We start from the raw sequence: 21071 nt of genomic DNA, 5'->3' as shown, positions 1-21071 counted from the left end.
GTGTCGCCCAGACGCCCGATTGTGGCATGCTTGTTATTTCATTTACTTATAAGCCCTTTATGTGGTGTCACACAGACGCCCGACTGTGGCATGCTTGTTATTTCATTTACTTATAAGCCCTTTATGTGGTGTCGCACAGACGCCCGACTGAGGCACGCTTCATATTATTATCCTTTCGAGGCATCACTTCAGACACCCGATCGGTGCTTTTCATTTCTACTCCCTGATTGATTACTCATGTTTTATTTGAATGATCTGCTTACGTGCATCATGAACCTTACTTCATAACTGACGGAGTAATCATAGAATATTTCAAAGCAGGATTATCAATGGCTATATTATACCTGTGTTCTTAATGTTTGTGAGTACATTCAAAGTACTCACTGGCTTGTCCCTGGCTATTGTCTTGGCCAGATTTCTTGCGTGGAAAGGAACATTGCGATGATAGCCCCGGAACCTACGCAATGGAGATAGCAGCCTCGCGAAGATAGGAGTTATCCTGGTCAGCTGTTCCTGTGGGAAATGGAGTCCCATAGACGCTGATGATCCGCAAACCGCTTCCGCCATCAAGCACTAGAAACCAATTGTTGTACCCATAGGCTAGAATGGTCTTGTACTACATATTTTGTAGTTTGCTTGGAGTTTCTGTAACAAGTTGGTGTCTCATCAGCTAACAGTAATCCTGGGGCTGGTGAGCACAAGGGCCGCTTTTGGGAAATTAATATCCCGAAGATCCGGTCCTGACAATGGATGAGATACCTCTTGCAGAGTTTGTCACTCGAAGGAAGATCAACCCCTATGTGAATCCTCGTGCCAACTTCAGAGGGAATTGAAAGTGTGTTATATCGACTAGGGGGGGGGGGTGAATAGGCGATTTTTATGAAAGTCTTCAAAACGTGGGAGTTATGAAGACAAACAGTGAAGATTATGCCTATTACTATGCAGCGGAAGTTAGATTACACAAGGCAAGCCATGGTCAAGTATTCAGTATAGTGAAAGCACAGTGACAACAGCTTTAGTGTAATAAGGATCAGGTAGGAAGAAGTTATGAAGCCAAACAGATCATACATTCACGTTGTGAAGACAAAAGATAAAGCAAGCATGCAATGGCTTCACAATGAATTACTGTAAGTAAAAGGAAGTGAAGATGAAACCAGTGATACGTTGAAGACAATGATTTGTTGGACCAGTTCCAGTTGCTGTGACAACTGTACGTCTGGTTGGAGCGGCTAGGTATTTAAACCAAAGGACACACAGTCCCGGACACCCAGTCAAGGACACTTAGTCCAAGACACCCAGTCCTCACCGTTTTCTCCTTGAGCTAAGGTCACACAGACCTCGCCCAATCACTCTGGTAAGTCTTCAAGGTAGACTCCCTAACCTTCACAGACTTCGTTCACCGGCAATCCACAATTTCTCTTGGATGCTCAGAACGCGACGCCTAACCGTCTGGAGGATGCACAGTCCTCAAGTGTAATAAGTCTTCAGATCACACAGACAAGAAGACTTAAGTGATGCCCAATTTACTCTGGCTCTGGGTGGTTAGGGATTTTCTCCTCACTAGGAATTTTTTCTTTCAAAGGCTTCGAGGTGGGTTGCTCTCAAACGACAAAAGCCGTGCACTGAAATCTGAGCAGCCAACCGTTTATGGTTGTGGGGGTGGACTATTTATAGCCACTTGGCAACCCGACCTGATCTGTCCGAAATGACCCTGGGTCACTAAGGAACTGACACGTGTACCAACGGTCGAATTTTGAACTCACACGGCAACTTTACTTGGGCTACAAGTAAAGCTGACTTGTCTGACTCTGGACAAGATTTTCTCTCATAGTCTTCGCTCGAAGACATAGGATTTGAATTAGGCATCACTTCAGTCATTCTGACTGGTTCTCTTGGACCCCACTTAACAGTTCGGTGATTCCTATGACACAACATAAATGAAATAAAACTACGAAGGATCTAAGTCTTCGAGTTCCATAAGCTTCATAGGGAGTCTTCTCATGTCATTGTCTTCAATATGAATATCTTCATAAACCACCATTGTCTTCAATGTCTTCGTACATTTTTAGGGGTCATCTCTGGTAGTAAAACCGAATCAATGAGGGACTTCTACCTGTGTTTTCCTGCAATTCTCACAAACACATTAGTCCCTCAGCTAGGTTTGTCGTCAATACTCCAAAACCAACTACGGGTGGCACTAGATGCACTTACAATCTCCCCCTTTTTGGTGATTGATGACAAACTAGTTGAAGTTTTCAACGGGGAACATAATTTGTGAAATAGTAAAGGAATTTGTCTTCATAAGTTGCAAGGGCTCCCCCTGAAGATGTGCATATAAGTAATTTGCTTCTTGAATGCAAATGCACATGGCAGGTTATACTTGTGGAGATCCACTTCAACTTATGATGACAATCCACTATGCATGTGAAAGTATATGAAGATAATGACATGCATAATGGAAAATGGACATTTGCAGTATGAGATGAGTGCGGAATTTATCGTCGCACATGCGGAATTTATCTTCGCATAACGGAGTGACAAACAGGTAGCAGACGGCCATCAAGGCTAAGTGTTACAACTCAAAGAAGCAAATGTAGCAAAAACGGGAGTTGTAAGCACGAAGCAAAATGTAGCAGAAATATGAAGGCACCCGCCCATAGTGACCCGCTTGAAGACTATAAACATCATATGTTTCTCCCCCTTTTGTCAGTGATGACCAAAAAGGTTTGAAGACATAGAGGTGTCTACGCGTTCCCAGGCGCAGCAGGGTCGGTGGAGTTGTTTGGTGGCGGTGCAGACGAGCTTGGTGCAGATTCGACGCGCGTTGAAGCAGGTGGAGATGATGTTGCGTCATCTTCTTCTTCAATAATCCGGGCAGACACGGTGGCAGCAGAAGAAGAGAACTCTGACTCTTCAAGTGATGGTGTGCTTCGCATCACAGCTCTTCTTGGAGGCGTGGAGTCAAATTTGAATTTCTCTTTGAAGCCATCCTCATGCAGGTCAGCTTCAGTGCTCATCATGGTGAGGCCTTTCCAAGTGCGGCCACAGGTCTCGTGGGCGACAAACGCATTCTTGGTTGCCAGATTTCTGATGCGATTGATGTCTTGCATGATGCTTCTCATCTGCCTCTTGAGCCAGTTGTGATGCCTATCTTGCTTTTGGTGAAGAGCCACAAGAAGCTCTCGGTCATTGAGTGCACGAGCGCGCTTCTTGGGTCTCTTTGCAGCTGTGCTGTTGGTGGCTTCAGTTGATGCAGGGGCACGTGTGGTGCCAGCCATTGGATACACTCGGGAGAGAGCTTCAACACCTTCAATATTTTGAGTGAAGCTCTGGTGTTCTGCATTTTGAAGACTTAATGGTTGCTTGGCAGGCTCTGGATATATTGCTTCAGCAGATGTGTCCACATCTGGCAAAAATATCCTATGATTGCAGGCTGAGGGTTGATAGGAGATTGCAGAGTGAATCTTGATCAGCCTCATAACCCAAGGAGCATAGAATTTTAATCCAAACAGTTCTGAAGCAGACGCTGCAAATTGACGGATGAAGAGATCCTGTGCATTGAAGCATTTGCCATGAAGAATGCAGAAGATGAGAGTCTTCATTGCACCATCAATTGTTGCATATCGAGAGTGTCCCTTAACTGGCCATAGAGTCCGCCTTATGATGTGATATATTGTTGTGGGCAGGTACTCTAAGTCTTCAACGAAGAACCTAGTTGGATAGGGTACATTAGGAGGCAGTGGCTTCATCATTGAGAGCATCTGACTCATATCTGGCTCAGGGCGCTGAAATATGCTCTCAATTGTTTCAGCATGGAGTTGGCACCCTTCTTCAAAGAATTCGCCAGGAGTGGGAAGGCCGGTAAGCTCAATTATGTCGAAAGCATTGGCTTCATCATGGATATTGCCTGTCATCCACTCCAGGATCCATGTCTTCGGATCTCTATTATAGCCTTTGATATGCAAAGTGGCATAGAACTGGAGCAGAAGCTCTTCGTTCCAGTGCTCTTCATCAGTGATAAATGGCAGCAAACCCACTTGCTTGAAGCAATCCAGTGCTTCTTCCAGACCAGGCAGACCAACAACAGCTTCAACCTCAAGGCGCTTGTGAGGAAAGATGCGGCCTTGGTTGTATAAGATGCATGAATAATAGCTGCGCTGTTGATGGCTCCAGAACCTATCTGATACAATCCGTTCCCTTGAATAAGGGTTCTTGGAGCGGTCGAAAAACGTGTTATCTGCTCTGAAGCCGTTGATGTTGAAGGAACCAGGAGCTGATGCAGGACCTGGGAACCTTGACAGTCGTGGGATCGGCTTCTGGACCTGGGGCCTGTGTGCAATATGATAGTTGAATTGTGGTCCGGTAGCAGACTCAGGCACAGAATGTTCAGGAGCAGTAGCTTCAGTGTCTTCTGAAGCTGTCGATGGGGAGGGCTCCACATTTGCTTCGGCGTTGTTTGTGGCAGCCTCAACATTTGCTGACTCAGGCATGTTTTCCTGGAGAACTGCTTCTTGGTGGTGCGGGGAAGTTGGAGCTTGTGGTATTTCTGCATGCTCTTCGGCTGATGCAGCCGGAATGTCGTCAGCAGCCTGAGCCCTTGGCCCTTTGCGAAGCCTACGGAATGTAGGCCCCGGTGGAGTTGCAGTGGGTTGGGGCTCATCTTCCTCCTGTGGGCGATCTGCCCACGATGCATCTTGTGTGATTAGCGTCAATGGACGACCAATACTGATCAGTTCGCTTGTCTCAAGCTGAGGAAGGGCTGCATCACCTTGCACATTGTCTTGAAGACCAATGTCTTCAGCAGCGTTGTGGTCGACTGCTGGAATGTCTTCAGCGTGTGGAGCCTCTGTGAAGGCAGGCTCATGCACAGTCAACTGACGATCTGTGTCAGGATAGCGGACGGAGAGGGGTTCAACTATCAAGGGCTCTGTGGGAGCAGCCCGAGATTTCTTGGTCTTGCGCTTCTTGATGGTGGGTTCAGAAGGAGAGGCTTCAGAGTGTTTTCTCTTCTTAGCTTCAGCCTCTGCAGTCCATGTCTTCTTGAGCTGTGAGGCGGTTGATCGACTCTTTGGCTTCGAGCCAGTCGTTGCAACGGGGAAGACAATCGGAGCAGTTTCTGACCTTGGCGCTTCAGGTTCAGGCACAACAGCCTTCTTTTTCTTCTTCGCGGCCATCCTGGGGTCAATGCCGGGACGCCCAAGTGCCTTGCGCTTCTCTGCCTCATTGTAGGCTTGCACGCAGCGATCAGCCAAAGTCTTCATGCGTTCTCGCGAGCCTTGAGCTTCGGCACGCGTCTGCAGGAAGTTCTCTTTCAACTCGTGCAACATGATCTTGAAGTTTTTCACTTCTTGCACACTGAGCTTGGCCACGTGCTTCTTGAACTGAGCCTTTTCATAATCAATTTTCTGCTTCAGTTCTACAATGCGCTGGGCTATTGCAAGTTCGAAGCAATTGCACCTTGAAAAGCAACGCTGAGGCCTATGGGCAGCTGCAGATCGTTGAAGCTGATGTCCGGTGAGGCAAACCATTCATCGATGAAGTTGTGGATGATGGCGACATCAAACAGAGGCAGATTGTTGAAGATTTCAGCCTCCTCCTTGCTCTTGATGAGCTGCTCAAGAGCGTCATCTCCAAGATCTTCATCGGTTGACAGATCAATGGTTTCGCAGCGCAGAATGTCAGCAGCTGTGAGCTCTTTGCCTGTGTGTGGTTGAGGCTTTTGGGCTTCTTGGGGCTTGGAGACTCGTGATATGTCTTCAGACTGCACACTGGCTTCAGGAGGTGCAGTTGCCAATGGCTTCGCTCTTGAGATTATGGGAGAAGCGGCTGGCTTTGAAGTTTTTGGAGCTTTTGGCTTCTTCTGCTTTGGCTTCGGAGCAGCAGGGGCGTCATCTGACTCAGTATCTGCTGGAGGGTCGTTCACGGCAGTCCCTTGGACTAGAATGCGAGTGATGAGGCCTGCAAGATTGGCATACGGCCCGATGATATTGGGATCGGCGTCGCGTGTGCCATCTGCCCTTGGTGAGGAGGGACCAGGGTTGAAGTCAAGCCCAAATTTCTTCTTATTTATCTTCGCTGACTGTTGTGCAAACTGAAAGTTGCGCTTGAAGAGATTATCATCGCGGCACTAGAGAAGTGATGACGGATGTGCTTCAGCTGGCTGTGGTCCTCTCACCATGCATGTATAGAAGCCTTGAGCAATGGCTTCGACTCTGGACCTGGGTATGAGATTTTTGTATAATACGTCTCCCCACGGTCTCTTGATGGCGCACTTCTCCGCATATTCCTGAGTGACGAAGCGGTAGTGGAACCATTGCTCTGCCCAATATCTTCGAATCCATTGGATTCGTGTCTTGCGCTGACCATAGCTTTCTTCAGGATCAGTTTTGTACATCTCTACCAATTCATCAGGCAGATCTTTGGACGTTTCACCACGTCGCTGTCTGCCTCCCTTCCTTGCTGCTGTTTCTGAAGCCATGAATCTTAACTTGGAAGGCTTCAAGATGTTCAAAGGCTTCAAAGGCTTCCTTTTGCAAGAACTGGCTTCAGGAGAGTTGATGTGATGCTGCAAGTACTCTGCAAATGAATGCAGACTATGAGAACCAAAGGATTCTCCCACGGACATGTACCTGTGACAGCATTAAGGTGCGAGGGAAGGGGAAGAGGTCATATGCATTCTCAGAAGATTTTGAAGATAAATCGGTTTAGAAGACATTGACCTCATTGTGCGAAGACATTCACTTATAGATAAGAAGTCGGTTCCAGATTTGTACGAACCCACAGATCAGTACAAGTGAGGAATCTAACTACCTTATGAAGCACAAGTGAATATACTAGGCATGTTATGAGATGCAGCGAGAGATCTAACTGATTTGAAGAGAAACTTCTTATGGCAGAAAGTGACTGAACTATAGGATCAAAAGAGGCTGTAAAAAGAGGTTTTATTTACCACACTTGGAACTGCTAGACGAAGTGAGAGTTGAGGCCGAGCAGTTCGATCCTCCGTGCCCTAACTTGGCGACGGAAGACACCTACGACGACGGCGGAGAGAGCGATGTCCGCTGTCGGCGTGAAAACGGCGTCGGAGAGGTTGCGGCAGTGAAGCGCTTCGTCGCCGGCGTCGTCGAGTGCTAGCGGTGGCGCTAGGGTTCGTGCGAGGGTGGAAGAAGGAGATAATGACCGCAGTGAATCGTGTATTTATAGGGATAGAGGCGGCACTGCTCTATTACGCAGGTACCCCTGGCGGTTCGCATTTGAGGCACGCGTGGCCAGTTAGAGGAAGATTGGGATTTGTTCCACGTCCCACGCACGCCTAAATTGTCGGGCGGTCGTTCCTACTTCTCCGGATCTTATGTGGAGGAATGAGCATCAAAAACGGACTTTTATGGTTGTCACTATGTCTTTAGCTGACAAGGACACAGTGAAGACATTTGACAGTTTCAACAGAATGCGTATGACTTGGAGAGATAGAGTTTGAGATAGAAAGCATAGAGAGGTTAGGGTCCGATCACATTCACTTAGTTCAAAATATTCAACCAAGAAGACATAGCTATAAGTGAATGCTGTAGAGGACAGAACATCAGTACATATATATCCATATAATCAACGCAGTGAAGATAATCATGAAGACATATTGAGAATGAAGCCAAACCAAATGTGAAGACATTGCGAGGTAACGCCATGAGTGAAACACTTCAAAATGGAACGTTTGGTGGTGGCGTTACCCACCGTATAGGAAGTATTAGACCCAGACACGGCGCACAATTATCGTGGCGCTCCGAAGTCAAATTCCACATTAATGTATTCACACTTAGAATGTATGTCTTCATTGTTTGAAGATATACGCTACTTCGTGTGTTGCACATCTAAGTCATCAATATGCATAAGTGTTAGGATGTGTGCCTGATCACAGGACATTTGAGGATTCCAAGATATTTAGCTCACACCGTAACTTGCAAAACCTCTTCTCATCCAAGGGCTTGGTGAAGATATCAGCCAATTGCTCTTCAGTGTTGACGTGTATGATATCAATGTCTTCCTTCACAACATGATCTCTGAGAAAGTGATGGCGAATTTCAATGTGCTTTGTCTTCGATTGCTGAACTGGGTTGTTGGAAATCTTGATGGCGCTTTCGTTGTCGCAGTAAAGTGGCACTTGCTTCAGATGAATGCCATAATCCTTGAGTGTTTGCTTCATCCACAGAAGCTGAGCACAGCAAGATCCAGCAGCAATGTATTCAGATTCAGCAGTGGAGAGAGATACACAGTTCTGCTTCTTTGAAGACCAACATACAAGTGATCGTCCCAGAAAGTGACATGTGCCTGATGTGGACTTGCGATCAACTTTGTCACCAGCATAATCAGCATCCGAAAAACCAACCAAATCAAACTCTGAGCCCTTTGGATACCATAATCCTAGAGTTGGAGTGTGAGCCAAATATCGAAGAATTCGCTTCACAGCTAAGTGATGCGACTCCTTTGGTGCCGCTTGAAATCGAGCACACATGCAAACACTAAGCATGATATCTAGCCTAGATGCACATAAATAAAGCAAAGACCCAATCATGGAGCGGTATACCTTTTGATCGAACTCTTTACCATTGTCGTCAGGACCTAGATGATGTTTGGCTGGCATTGGTGTTGTGAAGCCTTTGCAGTCTTGCATACCGAACTTCTTCAGGCATTCTTTAAGATATTTCTCTTGAGATATGAAGATGCCGTTGCGTTGTTGCCGTATTTGAAGACCGAGGAAGAACTTCAGCTCCCCCATCATGGACATCTGATATTGCTCTTGCATCATATATCCAAACTCTTCACTGTATTTCTGATTGGTGCAGCCGAAGATAATGTCATCCACATATATTTGGCACACAAACAGTTCACCATCATATGTCTTCGTGAAAAGAGTGGGATCCAGGGAACCAGGCATGAAGCCTTTGCTCTTCAGAAAGTACTTGAGTGTATCATACCAGGCCCTAGGGGCTTGTTTGAGGCCGTACAGTGCCTTGTTGAGCTTGTATACCATATCAGGATGTTTTGGATTTTCAAAGCCAGGTGGTTGTGCAACATACACTTCTTCTTCAATCTTGCCATTGAGAAAGGCACTTTTCACATCCATCTGATAGAGAAGTATGTTATGATGATTTGCATAGGCCAGCAGTATGCGTATGGCTTCAAGCCCAGCCACAGGAGCAAATGTTTCATCGAAGTCAATGCCCTCCACTTGAGTATATCCTTGAGCAACGAGACGAGCTTTGTTTCTGACAACTTGACCATGCTCATCTTGCTTATTGTGGTATATCCATTTGGTGCCTATTATGTTGTGCTTCCGTGGATCAGGACGCTTAACCAGTTCCCATACATTATTCAGCTCAAACTGTTGAAGCTCTTCTTGCATAGCTTGAATCCATTCAGGTTCCATGAAGGCTTCTTCAACTTTCTTGGGTTCTGATATTGAGACGAATGCGAAATGCCCACAGAAGTTTGTTAGCTGAGTTGCCCTTGAACGAGTGAGTGGACCAGGTGCATTGATGCTGTCAAGTATTTTGTCAATCTGTACTTCATTTGCAACACAAGGATGTATAGGGCGAAGACTTTGCTCTTGCTGATCTGTGTTGTCATTTGGAGGTATATCTTCAGGCTGAGCATTGTCTTCATGTGGATTAGGTGCTGAGATGATAAGTTCTTCTTCAGGATGAGCTTCAGAAGGTACAATTTCTCCAGTTCCCATAAGCTTGATTGATTCATTTGCTGGAACTTCTTCTAGCACATTTGGCAATTGCTCTCTTTGTGATCCATTGGTTTCATCAAACCGCACATCCACTGTTTCAACCACTTTGTAGTGGAAGAGATTGAAGACTCTGTAGGAGTGCGAATCCTTTCCATATCCAAGCATGAAGCCTTCATGTGCTTTTGGTGCAAACTTTGAGGTGTGGTGTGGGTCCTTGATCCAGTATTTTGCGCCAAATACTCTGAAGTAACTGACATTTGGCTTCTTGCCAGTTAGGAGTTCATAAGATGTCTTGTTCAGAAGCTTGTGAAGATAAACACGATTGATAGTATGGCATGCAGTGTCAATGGCTTCAGTCCAGAATTTTCTTGGAGTCTTGTATTCATCTAGCATTGTTCTGGCCATCTCAATGAAAGTTCTGTTCTTGCGTTCGACGACGCCATTTTGCTGTGGCGTGTATGGAGCTGAGAATTCATGTGTGATGCCCAAGGTATCCAGATATGTATCAAAGCCAGTGTTCTTGAATTCAGTGCCATTGTCACTTCTGATGTGCTTTATCCTGGCGCCAAAATTGTTCATAGCTCGATTTGCGAAGCGTCTGAAGACATCCTGCACTTCAGTCTTGTAAAGGATTATGTGTACCCAAGTATATCTAGAGTAATCATCAACAATGACGAAGCCATAGAGGCAAGCAGAAGTAGTAAAAGTTGAGTAGTGAGTGGGACCGAAAAGATCCATGTGGAGCAGTTCGAAGGGTTGTGTAGTAGTCATGATTGTCTTCGAAGGATGTTTTGCCCTTGTCATCTTCCCTGCTTCACAGGCACCGCATAAATGATCTTTCTTGAACTTGACGCCCTCGATGCCTATGACGTGCTTCTTCTTCGCGAGGGTGTGGAGGTTCCTCATGCCAGCATGCCCAAGCCTTCGATGCCAAAGCCAGCATTCTGAAGCTTTTGCAAGAAGATATACTGCAAGTTGCGGTCCTGCTGAGAAATCTACCACGTACAAATCACCTTTCCGATACCCTTCAAACACTAGAGATTTGTCAGATTCCATTAGCACCAGGCAGCGATATTTGCCAAACATTACAATCATATTCAAATCGCAAAGCATTGAGACAGACATTAAGTTGAAGCCAAGGGATTCAACAAGCATGACTTTATCCATGTGTTGATCCCTTGAGATTGCAACTCTACCTAGACCCAATACCTTACTTTTACCAGTGTTAGCAAATGTAATGTGGCTCTTGTCGGATGGACGTAAAGTTGAGTCCATAAGAAGGCTTCTTCTGCCAGTCATGTGATTTGTACACCCACTGTCAATAATCCATTTTGAAGACTTTGAAGTCGCTGGTGTTGTACCCTACAGTGCAGTTAGGGGGATAGGCTTCACGAAGGGTATTGTGAAGCATAAACATTTGACGAACCAGTGGGTTATGAAAACTTAGATCCAGATTAGGACTAATAGGGAGAGTAGCATGCGATTCAGGAACGAAGTACATAATGATGCCATTTGGGCAGTTTATCTTGCGCCCCACAAGGTTTTTATGGTCCCCAGCAATAGCATCAGAAGATTTTGTTTTTGTGGTGGAGACCTTTCCCTGCAAAAGAGAGTTAAGCTTTCTTAACCACCCACATCTTTAAGGGTGGCTTAGAAGCTATAAGTCTAAGTGCAGCATCTGAGAATTTTGGCTTTGAAGCCTTAGCAAACAGTCTAGCAGGTGGACAATAATACTCATAGGAATAAGCAGAATAATTTTTGGTCATATGAACATGACGGTTCGATGAACCGCTCTCATATTCATATGCCTGAGTATGGTTTCCCTGCAAAACATTTGCATTAGTGTGACTCAGGTGAGTCCTCTGTCTGTATGAAGCCTTTGGACCATATGAAGCCTTTGGTCTGAGTTTTGTCTTCTTCAAGTGAGGTGTCAAGAAGACATTCACAGGAAGATTTTCCAGACATGTTTTCGGAACCCAGATCTTCTTCATAGGCGGTCCATTCCTGCAGTTAGTACCAATGTACCTGGCAAACACTTCACCATTCTGATTCTTGAACAGTTTATAGTTTGCATCAAAGGATTCATCAATGATAATTGGGTTAGCACAAGTGAAGCCAGACAGATTGGATGGATCTGCTGAGGATTCCTTTGCAGCAACCCATGTGGTTTTGGGGTACTGCTCAGGTTTCCAGTAAGACCCATCTGCATTAATTTTCCTCACGAACCCAACACCCTCTTTCCTAGGGTTTCGGTTCAGAATCTGCTTCTTAAGGACATCACATAATGTCTGATGCCCTTTCAGACTTTTGTACATCCCTGTTTCAAGCAATGTCTTCAACCTAGCATTCTCATCAGCAATAGCAGTGGTATCGTCAGCAGAGGGGTTAGTTACCACATCAACAGTTGAAGATATTGGAACAGTAGTAGCAGTGGAACATTCAGCAACAGAAGTAGCATTATCACGCTCAATGCATTTAAGACATGGTGGTTCAAATCCTTCCTGAGCGGGACTGATCTGTTCGGCGCGAAGTGACTCGTTTTCCTTTTGAAGATCTTCATGAGCCACCCTCAATTTCTCAAGTTCTTGCTTCCTTTGAAGATAATCATAGGAAAGCTTTTCATGAGTTGTTGAGAGAGTATCATGACGATCTTCAAGTTCCTGATACTTAACGTGAAGGTTTTTTATGTCTTCAATTAAGGATTCAGATCGAGTCATTTCAGCACCCAACAGATCATCGCTTCTGTCTAACAATTTTGGAATATGTTCCATAGCTTTCTGTTGTTCAGTTGCAATTTTAGCAAGTGTTTTGTAGCTAGGTTTTGAATCACATTCAGAGTCATCGTCACTGGATGTTTCATAGCGAGTAGTGCGTGTGTTTACCTTGGCACCGCGTGCCATGAAGCAGTAGGTACGAGTGGAGTCGTTCTTGTCATCTGCGTCGATGTCGGTGATGCAGTCATTGTCTTCTGTGTTGAAGATGGACTTGGCGACGTATGCTGTAGCCAGACTCGCAATTCCGGAATCAGACTCCTCCTCAGATTCCAGCTCTGCCTCCTCAGATGCGGACTCCTCCTCTGAATCCATCTCCTTTCCAACAAACGCACGTGCCTTGCTAGATGAGCTCTTCTTGTGTGATGAAGACTTTGATGAAGATTTGGAAGAAGACTTTGAGTATTTCTTCTTCTTCTTGTCGTCAGAATCATATTCCTTGCTCTTCTTCTTCCTTCTGTTCTCATTGTCCCACTGTGGACACTCAGAGATGAAGTGTCCAGTTTTCTTGCACTTGTGACATGTTTTCTTCTTGTAGTCATGAGCAGAAGCTTCATCATTCCTTGAGCTTGATCGTGAAGATTTTCTGAAGGCTTTCTTCTTAGTGAATTTTTGGAACTTCTTCACTAGCATTGCAAGTTCTCTTCCAATGTCTTCAGGATCATCAGAACTGCAGTCAGATTCTTCTTCAGATGAGGAGACAGCTTTTGCCTTCAAAGCACGAGTTCGCCCATAGTTTGGACCGTAGATATCTCTTTTCTCAGAAAGCTGAAACTCATGTGTGTTGAGCCTCTCAAGTATGTCAGATGGATCGAGTGTCTTGAAATCAGGACGTTCTTGAATCATCAGGGCCAGGATGTCAAACGAACTATCAAGTGATCTCAGCAGCGTCTTGACGATTTCATGTTTGGTGATCTCAGTGGCGCCGAGGGCTTGAAGCTCATTTGTGATGTAAGTGAGCCGGTCAAATGTGTGCTGGACATTCTCATTGTCATTTCGCTTGAAGCGGTTGAAGAGGTTGCGAAGAACACTGATTCTTTGATCTCTCTGGGTTGAGATGCCTTCATTGACCTTGGAGAGCCAGTCCCAGACTAGCTTGGATGTCTTCAAGGCACTCACACGGCCATACTGTCCTTTGGTCAGATGACCACAGATGATATTCTTGGCTGTAGAGTCCAGTTGAGTGAACTTCTTGACATCAGCAGCAGTGACACCTTCTCCAGCCTTGGGAACGCCGTTTTCGACGACATACCATAGGTCGACGTCAATGGCTTCAAGATGCATGCGCATCTTATTCTTCCAGTAGGGATATTCAGTTCCATCGAAGACGGGGCAAGCAGCGGAGACTTTGATTATCCCTGCAGTCGACATAGCTAAAACTCCAGGTGGTTAAACCGAATCACACAGAACAAGGGAGCACCTCGCTCTGATACCAATTGAAAGTGCGTTATATCGACTAGAGGGGGGGTGAATAGGCGATTTTTATGAAAGTCTTCAAAACGTGGGAGTTATGAAGACAAACAGTGAAGATTATGCCTATTACTATGCAGCGGAAGTTAGATTACACAAGGCAAGCCATGGTCAAGTATTCAGTATAGTGAAAGCACAGTGACAACAGCTTCAGTGTAATAAGGATCAGGCAGGAAGAAGTTATGAAGCCAAACAGATCATACATTCACGTTGTGAAGACAAAAGATAAAGCAAGCATGCAATGGATTCACAATGAATTACTGTAAGTAAAAGGAAGTGAAGATGAAACCAGTGATACGTTGAAGACAATGATTTGTTGGACCAGTTCCAGTTTGCTGTGACAACTGTACGTCTGGTTGGAGCGGCTAGGTATTTAAACCAAAGGACACACAGTCCCGGACACCCAGTCAAGGACACTTAGTCCAAGACACCCAGTCCTCACCGTTTTCTCCTTGAGCTAAGGTCACACAGACCTCGCCCAATCACTCAGGTAAGTCTTCAAGGTAGACTCCCAAACCTTCACAGACTTCGTTCACCGGCAATCCACAATTTCTCTTGGATGCTCAGAACGCGACGCCTAACCGTGTGGAGGATGCACAGTCCTCAAGTGTAATAAGTCTTCAAATCACACAGACAAGAAGACTTAAGTGATGCCCAATTTACTCTGGCTCTGGGTGGTTAGGGCTTTTCTCCTCACTAGGAATTTTTTCTTTCAAAGGCTTCGAGGTGGGTTGCTCTCAAACGACAAAAGCCATGCACTGAAATCTGAGCAGCCAACCGTTTATGGTTGTGGGGGTGGACTATTTATAGCCACTTGGCAACCTGACCTGATCTGTCCGAAATGACCCTGGGTCACTAAGGAACTGACACGTGTACCAACGGTCGAATTTTGAACTCACACGGCAACTTTACTTGGGCTACAAGTAAAGCTGACTTGTCTGACTCTGGACAAGATTTTCTCTCATAGTCTTCGCTTGAAGACATAGGATTTGAATTAGGCATCACTTCAGTCATTCTGACTGGTTCTCTTGGACCCCACTTAACAGTACGGTGATTCCTATGACACAACATATATGAAATAAAACTACGAAGGATCTAAGTCTTCGAGTTCCATAAGCTTCATAGGGAGTCTTCTCATGTCATTGTCTTCAATATGAATATCTTCATAAACCACCATTGTCTTCAATGTCTTCGTACATTTTTAGGGGTCATCTCTGGTAGTAAAACCGAATCAATGAGGGACTTCTACCTGTGTTTTCCTGCAATTCTCACAAACACATTAGTCCCTCAGCTAGGTTTGTCGTCAATACTCCAAAACCAACTAGGGGTGGCACTAGATGCACTTACAGGAATGATCTGTTCTGGACTAAGCAGCAGTATCTCATTTATCTGGATGTGATCAAGGCCAAGCAGAACATATATGTGGACGCGCACTGGATCGACATGAATCATATGAGGCAGGATAAGCATTGTGCCTATTTTGGTGAGGCTCTGGATCTGGTGGAGCAGCTTGGCATTGAGGATGTGATCTCTTTCCACTAGGATTAAGACCCTGAGATTATGGCCCAGTTCTTTGCCACGGTCCACTTCCATCCTAATGAGGAACGTACCATGACCTGGATGACTGCTACATTGAAGGACTTCATGGATTTGCTTCGGATTCCTGATGAGGGGCTCAACATGCCCGTTGGTGTTCGCCCTCATGCCAATACCGAGTCAGCCAACAAGAACAAGCTTCAGCCCTACTATGTTGAGAAGTTGCTTCCCAGTGGCAAGATGGCGTGGGTGCTGAACTCCTTCCTTGACATCATGTATCGCATCTTCCGCAACTCCCACTTTCCACGCATTGGTGACAAGGACAAGGTGCATGCCTATCTTGTGGATATGATGCTCATTTCGGAGGAGGCGTGCCACTCTCAATCGCAACCACTTGATGTCTCACATATCATGTGGTGCGAGCTTCGGTTTGCAGTGTTCAACCATAAGGTACCCATCTATGGACCTTACCTGTTTCTGTTGATCTCGAAGACTTGGGAGAAGCTCTTTCCTGATGAGGAGTTTCTTGCCCCTGACTGGACTCGTCATGAGCCCATCAAGCTCCGTGTCAAGACCCAGTGGGCCAACACTACTACCCGTGCTGAGGCTGCGGCTGTTCAGATGGATGTGGATGAGGATGAGATTGAGGAGGAGGACGCTGTTGAGGATAGCTCTACTGGCTACTCGCCTTCCTCTTCAGAGCCCTCTTGGGATAAGAAGCTGAAGAATAAGATGAATGCTCTGTTCTGCACGATGGCCAAGGGTAGTACCAGTCTCATGTTGCTCAGAAGGAGAGTCGCCGCCGTGACAAGCGAATCTTGAGGACGTTTGGCAAGGAGATATCCAATGGGTCTGAGAAGGTCATCACGCTAGAGGCAGACTGGATGGCGAAGTAGGGCTACAAGTGCACTGATTCTGAGGAGGAGAAGGAGGAGACCGTTCCCGCTGTCGAGTCTGACGAGGATCGTGACGAGTGATTGCTTCAGCTTGAGCCACCACTTGTGTCGTAGGTGTCCTCTCTGTCTTTTTGGTGTCTCGATGCCAAAGGGGGAGAGAGTGTAAGATTTGTGAGTTGTGTGTCGTGTTTCGTCTTATCGCCTTGCTTTCGTTCCGTTGAACCTCGTTTGCTTTGGTTTGGTTTGTGCTTGTGAGACCTTTCTATCATATGGTGTAAGACTTTGTAACATCCCAAATTTTCAATTTGGAATGTTATACACTAGATCATCATTGCATATCATATTTATTACATTTTGGTTGATCCTAGAAATTTCACGCAACTCAAGGACCCTCGGAGAGAGTTGGGGATTTCGTTATTTTCATATTTGAGTTGTCTCAAATTTTGAAAATAGGATCATTTGATTTTATTTATTTTATCTTCAATTATTTCTATTACAAAAATATGAGAGAGGGAATAAAATGACTTTCCCAAAATAAATAAATATTTGGGATTTAATAAAAAAATCAAATAACATTTTATTTGGTTTTATTTTATATTTATTTGAATTTAGGAAAAATGCGTGTTTTTCGAAATTGCATTTAGGCCCCAAATAAATGTTCATCCTGTGCGGCTTGATTTTAGAAGCCGGGGAAAATTTATTTCGGGATTTTTGGAGTCCGTTTAGTATTCCTTTTGTTTTTTTTCTGAGCGTAACTATTAAAAAAACGCAACCGACCTAACGGGCCGTGTCCGACCCGGACACTAGGCCCGGCCGGCTTTATAAGCCGGGGAGGCCCAGCCGGACCCCCCCTCAACCCCTAGCCGCCTAGCCCCCCGCCGCCGCCTAGCGCCGCTGACCGCCGCCCCGCGCCGCCGCTGACCGCCGCCGCCCGTCGCCGCCCGCCGGATCCGTCGCCGGAGGTAGACCTCGCCGCCACCGGTTTTTCTTGAAAAAAACCGTTCGGTTTTCTGACGGTTTTGTTCGTTTTTTGTTTCGGTTTTTTAAATAGATCAGTTTTTCTGGTTTATTTAATTAGCGAGCGTTCATCCGTTCGTTCGTTTTAACAAACGTTCGTCATTTTTCTTTTTCTCGAATTAAATCCGCGATTTTTCTGATTGCGATTTCTGATCCGATTTTTGTTTTAGTCTAACTTTTCGCTTGTTTATCGGAATCAGGCGATTCAAGCGCCTGGAGTTTTATCTCAAAACCCTCTTTCCGTTTAACCATCTCAAACAAATTTTTGCCACTGTAAAAAATTGCCCTAGATCCAAAATAGTAAATGAAGCCTTTTTCTTTTGCCGTTTGTCTTTCGTTGCTTCGTTCGTTTTGATTCTTTTTGCCAACTGGAGTTCTTAAGTAGAACTTTCTGGTTAGATCTCTTATTTGAGTTTTACCTGTGCATTAGTTGAGTACTTATTGTATGCTTGTTTGTTTGCGATAGAGTACCCGGAGTGCGCCGCTTGCTACTTCGAATCGCTAGGTTTCCCGGATCATCAGCAAGGCAAGTAACACTTTGATCATGTTTTTCCCTCTACCCAGTTTTATTGCATTAGATCAACCCTCACACATTGCATGATTAGGATCTAATTAAATTGTGGGTTTGGGAAGTAGTTGAGGTAGTACCTATTACCTGTTTTTATCAAACCTTTGGGAGTTACTTCTACGTTTGCTTATTATGCCATGCTATGCAAGTAGACGTGGATTGGGTGAGTGTATCCATGACAGATGTGAGATGTTAATTAATGGTTTACTTAAGGTGGCAACTTAAATACACATCTAGGTGGATTGAGGCACCTGGGTATTCCAGCGATTGCCTGTTTTTCTTTATGGACCGCCACCCAGGCTCAAAGGGATCATGAGATTGTTCATGCTAGAAACTTCCGTGTGCAGCCACAAGCTACTATGGGCTCTAGCATAGTTGATTAAGTCGTGCGAACTCTTATAGTGGTAGACTAGTAGATGTAGGGGATGTAGGTTGGTATGGTCTACCCGTTCGTAAGGTCCTAGCACTTCTGAAAGACTATGTCTCGGTCATCCGTTTCTCGAACACCATGTAGTGCGAGAATCCCAACGGAGGAGATCGAGTCTTGTGGGGAAAAGTGCGCAAACCTCTGCAGAGTGTATAAACTAATCATGGTTAGCCTTGTCCCTGGTTATGGACATCTTGAGTACCTAGTATCTGGATTATCATGTGAATCTCAACATGTTACTCAAAAATTAATTTTTTTGGGTTTTGTTTAATGATGATGCTTAATTGGGATTGAGAATGCTGTCAACCATTCTCAATGTTCAACAACTACCATGATAGTTAGATAAAATTTATTCCTTTGCAGTAGGGAAAAATTGGCTGTACGCAAACTGTAACCATAGAGCTTTCCACTAGCCAAATATGCATATAGAATAGCCTGTTTCATTCCATGACTCTCTATGTGTTACTTTGCCAGCATATTCCATGTGTTGACCCATTTCGGGCTGCAACGTTAATGTTGCAGACTTTTCAGACGACGATTAAGGAGTTTTAGGTCGTGGTTCTATACTCAGTGATGCCATTGGAGTTGATGGACTCACTTATTTTCCAAGCCTTCCGCTGTTATCCTTATTAGATGGCCTTAAGCCATATTTATTGTAATAAGTTCTCGTTTGAGACACTCGATGTAATAAGTGTGCGATTGCTACTCTGTTATAAATCCTTCAAGTACTATGTGGTGTCAGCATTACTGATCCAGGGATGACACCTGAGCACAGAGATTAGACCGTTTGAGGTATGGTCGCTACAAGATGGTATTAGAGCACACGCTGACTGTAGGACACGACCACTAAGATAAAGACCTAGATCACTACTCACTCTCCTCTCTTTTTTGACTTCTCACCTTTTCTACTCTTTTAGGATGGCGGATGCAAGGAACAAGTTCACCCAACCGGATGAAGATACACCCTTTGGACGTCACTTGAAGGAAGTCACTAGATACCTGAACATAGGAGTAGCAAGCTTGCATGCCTGCAGGTCGACTCTAGAGGATCCCCGGGTACCGAGCTCGAATTCGCCCTATAGTGAGTCGTATTACAATTCACTGGCCGTCGTTTTCCTTTGATGCACCAACTTGGAGTCTAGGAAAGAGCATGGCAGCTCACATCGCCATGGGACGCATTGGAGAACTCTACCGCAATGATCTCAAGGATACTATCTACCAGATTTGTGGGCGCCGAGATGAGCACTGGGAGATGATCAGCACCAGAAAGGATAGATCAATTGCAGCTTTTATCCAGGAGTTAAACCAGCACAGTCGACGTCAGGAGAACCAGATGTGCGCTGACATGATATATCTAAAGAAGGCAAGGATAAGAATCAAGGAACTAGAGGAAGAACTCAAGGCTACACGTGAAGATTATGAAGAGGAAATCGAAGTATTAGTGGAGAAGAATGACCATCTGATCAAGAAGATCGGAATATTTATGGGAGGCCCTACACCAGTAGAAGAAGACGAAGAACCCAAGGAGATTCGCCTGGAAGACTACATCATCATCGATGACACCGACTCGGATCAAGATGATAGCGATGATGACTATGCTGATGAAGCTGGAGCAGATATCATGGAGTCTGCAAGCGAAGAATATTTCTAGTAGACCACCCCATCAGTAATAGTAGTCCACCATGTAAATATAGTAGTCTGAGCACTTTTGCGATAGTTAGATTGATTGTATGCCCTTGTTTGATTGAATGAAGTGAATTGTTTGCTTTTGCCTCATGTGCATATGGGTAGTGTTTTCTCTTTAGACCCCCTCTATTCTTAAATCTCATCTTTTCTAAACCCTCAGATGCCTCCGAGACGTGACCCCGGATTTACTTTCCCACCGGAGCTCACTCAGTTGATCCAGCAGCAGAACACATTGATGCAGTTGCTAGTCCAGAATCAGAATCAGGGGAACAACAACAACAACAACCCACCACCACCCCCCCCTGTTGATCAATTAGCCCGTTTTCTTAGGCTGAATCCGCCGGTGTTTTCCAATAGCACCGAGCCGATAGTGGCAGATGATTGGCTCTGCAAGACAGCTAGAGAGCTGACAACAGCAGGATGCACGGGTGCGGAAAAGGTGAAGTTTGCTGCACATCAGCTTGGAGGACCTGCAGCATCATGGTGGGAGAATTTCACAGCCACTTTTCCTGTCGACACTGTCACGTGCGACCAATTTCAGCAGGCTTTTCGAACTGCCCATGTTTCAGCAGGAGCTATGGCCATGAAGAAGCGAGAGTTTCACAACTTTCACCAAGGAGGATGGAAAGTTGGCCAGTATGTGGAGGACTTTAGTAAGCTAGCACGTTATGCCCCAGATGACGTTGCTACGGATGCAGCTAAGTAGGAGAAGTTTCTGGAAGGACTGAATGATGAGTTGAGCATGCAGTTGATGGTAGCAACCTTCAACAACTACCAGGAGTTGGTACATCGTGCTCTTATGATTGAAGGGAAGCAGCAGCAGATTGAGAATCGCAAGAGGAAGGATGGACAAGGGAAGCACAATTCAGGAGCTCAGCAGAAGCCACGTTTTACCCCTAGACCGGGAGGACATTTTCAGCATACCCATGGAGGAGGTAGCTCGCACAATCACAATGGCACCAAGAATGGT

The sequence above is a fragment of the Triticum urartu genome, chromosome 5 (genome assembly GCF_003073215.2).
Source record: "Triticum urartu cultivar G1812 chromosome 5, Tu2.1, whole genome shotgun sequence".
NCBI lineage: Eukaryota > Viridiplantae > Streptophyta > Magnoliopsida > Poales > Poaceae > Triticum > Triticum urartu.
The sequence above is the reverse complement of the archived record's forward strand: the minus strand, read 5'-3'. Positions refer to the sequence as shown.